The sequence below is a fragment of the Bison bison genome, unplaced genomic scaffold (assembly GCF_000754665.1).
Source record: "Bison bison bison isolate TAMUID 2011002044 unplaced genomic scaffold, Bison_UMD1.0 scf7180017863493, whole genome shotgun sequence".
Taxonomy (NCBI): Eukaryota; Metazoa; Chordata; class Mammalia; order Artiodactyla; family Bovidae; genus Bison; species Bison bison.
In genome coordinates this window covers 7,426-13,705 of record NW_011494065.1, presented here as the reverse complement: position 1 = coordinate 13,705, position 6,280 = coordinate 7,426, and positions in this window count along the sequence as shown.

Sequence of the window (6,280 nt, the reverse complement as noted above, 5' to 3'; positions counted from 1 at the left end):
CATTTGTTTCATATGCTTATTGATTACTAGAATGTTCTAGTTGAAGAGCCTGCAAAGCAGGTAGGTCATATCCCAAAGGCTCTCCACTTATTAAGAACTATACACTTTGTATCTGCATTTCTTCCTATCAGATTGGATTATTATTGCATACCATGACTATTTGATAAATCTCTTTTGTGTATCAGGCACTAGACTATCCCATGAAGCATTTTCTTCATTTTAGAGATAAGATACTGAGGCAAAAATGGGTGAAAAAATTACAGCAAGTTCCCAAAGATAATAAACATTGAAGCCAAGTTCAAGTCCAGGTTTTCCTGCATCAAAATCAATACCAACAACAACCTATATTGCTCCTTTTAGTATAATGTTGAGTGCTCAATATGAAAGAAATACTGAAAATTCAATAATTTCCACATCATGACAATACAGAGAGGCAAATTTATACTTCCTGTGCTTATCTTATTCAATAATTTTACAATAAAATTCAATGATTAATTAATGATGAGACTACAATGAAGAATATGTTTTTATTATAAATATAATCCTGAAACCATGATTTATAACCTTTACTTACCTCCCAAGATTCTAATTATTTTCCAAAAATGCTTATTAAAGAAAACAAAAGCTTAAATCTTTCTTTGCTCCAGGAAGACCCAGATTCAACTTGGGCAGCCTAATCCCAGCAGACAAGCCCGAGTGAACATAAATCCTTTCTTCCGTTTTTTACTTCTGAAGGGGTGCACCCAGATAAAGCCAAAGATTCTAAAGAATAATACAAATATTAACAAAGCAACTAATCTATTTTGCACTCAGTATGTGACAGCAAGGTGTTTTGTCTGCTATTTGCATTATTACATTTATTTTCATATCACTTGGGACAAGGTACTGTCACAGATCTCATCTTAAGGATGAGGAAATGGAGCTTTAGACACATTGAGCATCTCAGTTAAACACAGCGGAAATTACAAATCCATGTCATCTCATTTAAAACACAAATTCATAGTCTTTGCCTTATACCACTAAAGAAATGAATAGTGGCCTCCATTGGCTAAATGCAATTGTTACCACTGTTGAATGATGAGATGGTACGACAAGTGCTTCATTAGCCAAGGTCTCTTTGCAAGGGATACTTAAGCAGAGGCTGTCTTGGGGGACCTCTATTAGAGATGATTCCTTTAAATGGGGATGCAAACTACAAAGTCTCTGAGACTCCTGTAAGCACCTAAGACCCACTCTTAGAATTACCCTCTTACTAAACAAAAGTATACAACTTTCAGGACAATCTTTGCAAATATACAATGTAGATTAGCTTCAGTCACTCTCATCTCCAGTCTAAGAGCTTCAAAAAATTTTAATAGCACAAATGAAGTAGAAAGGACCTGTTCTTGGAAATCAGGAAAGCTGGGTTTTATTCCAGGTTGTCCCTCTCACTCCTAGGTTATGTTGTTACATTGTTCACTATCTGGGCCTCAGTTTTCTCATCTAGAGAATGAGGTAGCTCTGGCAGGTTATTAGAGAACTGGGGTTCAGAGGAGCCAGCATAGAGACTCTGTTCCCTTCAAACACAGCAGCTCGCCTCCTATCTACATTAAATGTTTACACTTCTAAGTAATATTTCCTCTGAACTATCTCATGGCTTCAAATATTCTAAAACAAAATATACTACACTAAGATAACAATGCCCTTCTATTTTAATATATATTGACTACTAGTTCACATATCAGCTTCCTATTTTGAAATTCAAGACCCTCAACCAAAGTAGTCAACCTCATCTATTTCTACAATTCCCTCTCACTGCCATAAAGCCCATACCTAACTGTCAGAACACATTTGATTGTGTTTTGTACAGTGCATTAAATCCATGGGGTCAAGAATGAACAAAACAATTGCCCACTGCAGTCAAGACATTTACTGACTACACAACCTATAAATCCTGTAAAAATAAAACAATGAAACAACAGTTCAAGTCATTAAGTGTTCAGATCAGATCAGTCGCTCAGTTGTGTCCGACTCTTTGCAACCCCATGAATCACAGCACGCCAGGCCTCCCTGTCCATCACCAACTCCCAGAGTTCACTCAGACTCACCTCCATCGAGCCAGTGATGCCATCCAGCCATCTCATCCTCTGTCGTCCCCTTCTCCTCCTGCCTTCAATCTTTCCCAGCACTAGGGTCTTTTCCAATGAGTCAGTTCTTCGCATCAAGTGGCCAAAGGGTTGGAGCTTCCAGCTTTAGTATCAGTCCGTCCAATGAACATTCAGGGTTGATTTCCTTTAGGATTAATGGGTTTGATCATCTTGCAGTCCAAGGGACTCTCAAGAGTCTTCTCCAACACGACACTTCAAAAGCATCAACTATTCAGTGCTCAGCTTTCTTTAGAGTCCAACTCTTACATCCATACATGACTATTGGAAAAGCCATAGCTTTGACTAGATGGAACTTTGTTGACAAAGTAATGTCTCTGCTTTTTAATATGCTGTCTAGGTTGGTCATAATTTTTCTTCCAAGGATCAAGCGTCTTTTAATTTCATGGCTGCAATCACCATTTGCAGTGATTTTGGAGCCCCCCAAAATTAAGTCTGTCAGTTTCCACTGTTTCCCCATCTATTTGCCATGAACTGATGGGATTAGAGGCCATGATCTTAGTTTTCTGAATGTTGAGCTTTAAGCCAACTTTTTCACTCTTCTCTTTCACTTTCATTGAGAGGCTCTTTAATTCTTCTTCACTTTCTGCTATAAGGGTGATTTCATCTGCATATCTGAGGTTATTGATATATTTTCTGGCAATCTTGATTCCAGCTTGTGCTTCATCCAGCCGAGCATTTCTCATGACGTACTTTGCATATAAGTTAAATACGTAGGGTGACAATATACAGCCTTGACATACTCTTTTCCCTATTTGGAACTAGTCTATTGTTCCATGTCCAATTCTAACTGTTGCTTCTTGACCTGCATAAAGACTTCTCAGAGGAAGGTTAGGTGATCTGGCATTCCCATCTCTTTCGAAATTTTCCACAGTTTGTTGTGACCCACGCAGTCAAAGAGTTTGGTATGGTCAAAAGAATAAGTAGATGTTTTTCTGGAACTCTCTTGCTTTTTCGATGATCCAGTGGATGTTGGCAATTTGATTTCTGGTCCTCTGCCTTTTCTAAATCCAGCTTGAACATCTGGAAGTTCACAGTTCACATATTATTGAAGCCTGGCCTGGAGAGTTGTGAGCATTACTTTACTAGCATGTGAGATGAGAGCAACTGTGCAGTAGTTTGAACATTCTTTGGCATCGCCTTTCTTTGGGATTGGAATGAAAACTGACCTTTGGTCCAGTCCTGTGGCCACTGCTGAGTTTTCCAAATTTGCTGACATATTGAGTGCATCACTTTCACAGCATCATCTTTTAGGATTTGAAATAGTTCAACTGGAATTAGTGTATATAACTTGCTCAAAGCTTCTTTTTTTAATATAAATTTATTTTAATTGGAGGTTAATTACTTTACAATATTGGATTGGTTTTGCCATACATCAATATGAATCTCCCACAGGTATACACGTGTTCCCCATCCTGAACCCCCCTCCCTCCTCCCTCCCAGTACCATCCCTCTAGGTCGTCCCAGTGCACCAGCTCAAAGCCTCTTGATGCCTATGTGATTAAGTTGATACCTCAGCTCACTGACCACAGCCCTTCCACAAATTTTACACCCTGTCTCACAAAACTGTCATGAAATTCAGAGGAAGTAAGAGACATGAGAATGTTTGGAGAGCACTATCCAAATATTCATTATGATTATCTTCCATTCCTATAAGCTCCTGGCCTCCCCTTCCCATGTTCATGTCTTTTGTTAAACTAATCTCTTACACTCATCTTTCAGACTCACATCATCTCCCAAATCTCCCTCACCTGTTATTCTGGATATTTGTTACATGTTTCTGTATAGCTTGCATATCAGAAATAATTCATTTATCTCATTTAGCTAAATTTAAAAAAAGATTAATGTTTATGAAATAAATAAAAAATGATGCAGCAAAAATTGAAGGTATTTCTTAATAAACATTTAACCAGTTCCATCACATTTTTAAAAAGATAAATTTTAAAGAAATATCAAAATTTCCAAATCAATTTATTCATAATAAAAGAAAATATACTATACAGTCCATGGAATTATATAGGCCAGGATACTGGATTGGGTAGCCATTCCCTTCTCCAGGAGATCTTCCCAACCCAGGGATCGAAGCTGCATCTCTTGGGTCTCCTTCATTGGCAAGCTGATTCTTTACAACTAACATCACCTGGATCTATTAAATACTAAATTGACTAAAAGGGTATCAGTTACTCCTGAACACTTAATAAGATATGTTTTTGAACTGACTTTAAAAGAAACCTTCAAAAGCAACTTGTTTTCTAAAACACTCTTTTAGCCAAAAGTAGAATATTTGTAATTAAATAATTCATTTTCATAAATTGTAAAAGCAAGACATGCCCCACGAGGGATAGCTTAAATAGATAGATAGATAGAAAGAAAGGTTAAAGTAAAAAACCCTCTCCCAACCATAAGCACTCACTCATTTGATCCTCTATTAACAGTTTAGTAAATGCTCCTAAGATATGCATTTGTATTTGGTATATATATATCATCATTGATGCGTTTTACTCTATATGAACATATATAAAATATAATAATTCACTTGAAATACTAATTACAGCTTGTGTGAGCATTATCTGCCAATATAGATGAATTTTCCTTGATTTTAATTGTTACATATTATTCCATTTCATTGTTACAATATAATTCCTTTAGTCCATTTTTGCTTGAAATTTATTTCAGTTTTAATATTTTACCTTACATGTAGATACACAATGAACACCACTTACAGACATCTTCACTTATTTCTGTTGGAGAAATCTATGTCATCATCAAAACAAAAAATACACATATATTTACATTTGACAGATTCTGTAGCATTGCTCTCAAAATCCTGAAGTATCTTTTATTCCCCCAAAGTAGTGTATTAAAAACTAATTTTCCCCACAGCTTTGCCATCACTAAATATTAGGAACCTTGAATATATTAAAAATAATGATGCAGAAAATCATCTCATTTTGATTTGAATTTGCTTAATCATTCAGTCTTAGAATCTCATTGGTGATATAAACAACAAATGTTAGTTCCCAGAGTTTAAGCTGTGCTGTGTGCCTGTGAACTAATTCATTCATTCATGTTCAACTCTTTTGTGACCCCAAAGACTGTATAGCCCACCAGGCTCCTCTATCCATGGAATTTGCCAGGCAAGAATACTGTAGTGGGTTGCCATTTCCTCCTGCAAGGGATTGTCCCAACCCAGGAATCAAAACCATGTCTCTTGTATTGTCAAGCAGACTCTACCCTTGAGCCACTAGAGAAGCCCAAATCAAAGCGATATAATATCTATATAGAGATATATGATCTATGCATGCTAAGTCACTTTAGTCATGTCCAACTCTTTGTGACTCTATGGACTGTAGCCAGCCAGCTCTTCTGTCCATGGGATCCTCTAGGCAAGAATACTGGAGTGGGTTGCCATGCCCTCCTCCAGGGGATCTTCCCAATGCAGGGATAGAAGCTGTGTCTCCTGCGTCTCTTGCATTACAGGCAGATTCTTTACCACTGAGCCATCATCTATACACATATCCTAATCAAACTAATAATAAATTATTTAGTATATTCTATATATCAGATATTTTGCTATTACTTAATGTATGTTTTCTCACTTAGTCCTCACATCTAACTATGAGGAGACACATTGTATGACTGAGATAAAGTCAAATGATTAATTTGCTTAAGGGTATACAGTCAGTAATTAAGAAAGCCCGGATATGAACCCAAGAAGCCAACTCTAAGTTGATATGTGTTTCTTGTGTCTGAATTTCTCATGGAGCTTAATGATTTATTCAATAAAATCTCAGATAACAGGAAGCGATAGCAAGGTATTTAGGGAGAGCCTCTGGGTCATCATTTTCAAGGAGCAACAGTGTCCTGTGTTTCTTAGAAAACTCATGCCCAAGCACAGGCATCATCAACAGACTGTCTCTAATGAAGGACGTTAAAAGGATTGTTTCTGTCCCTAAGCCTTCCTTCCTTCACTTGCTTTCCTTGAAAGAGGAATAGACTTGTAATTATATACAGCAGCATAGTTTTGGATAGAAATTAGTATATCATTGTAGATACAAAAATTAATGCTTTCTTGAAATGACTCCAGAGGCAGGGGGCTTCAACCCTGAACAACCATTTGCTTCACCCTCAGGACC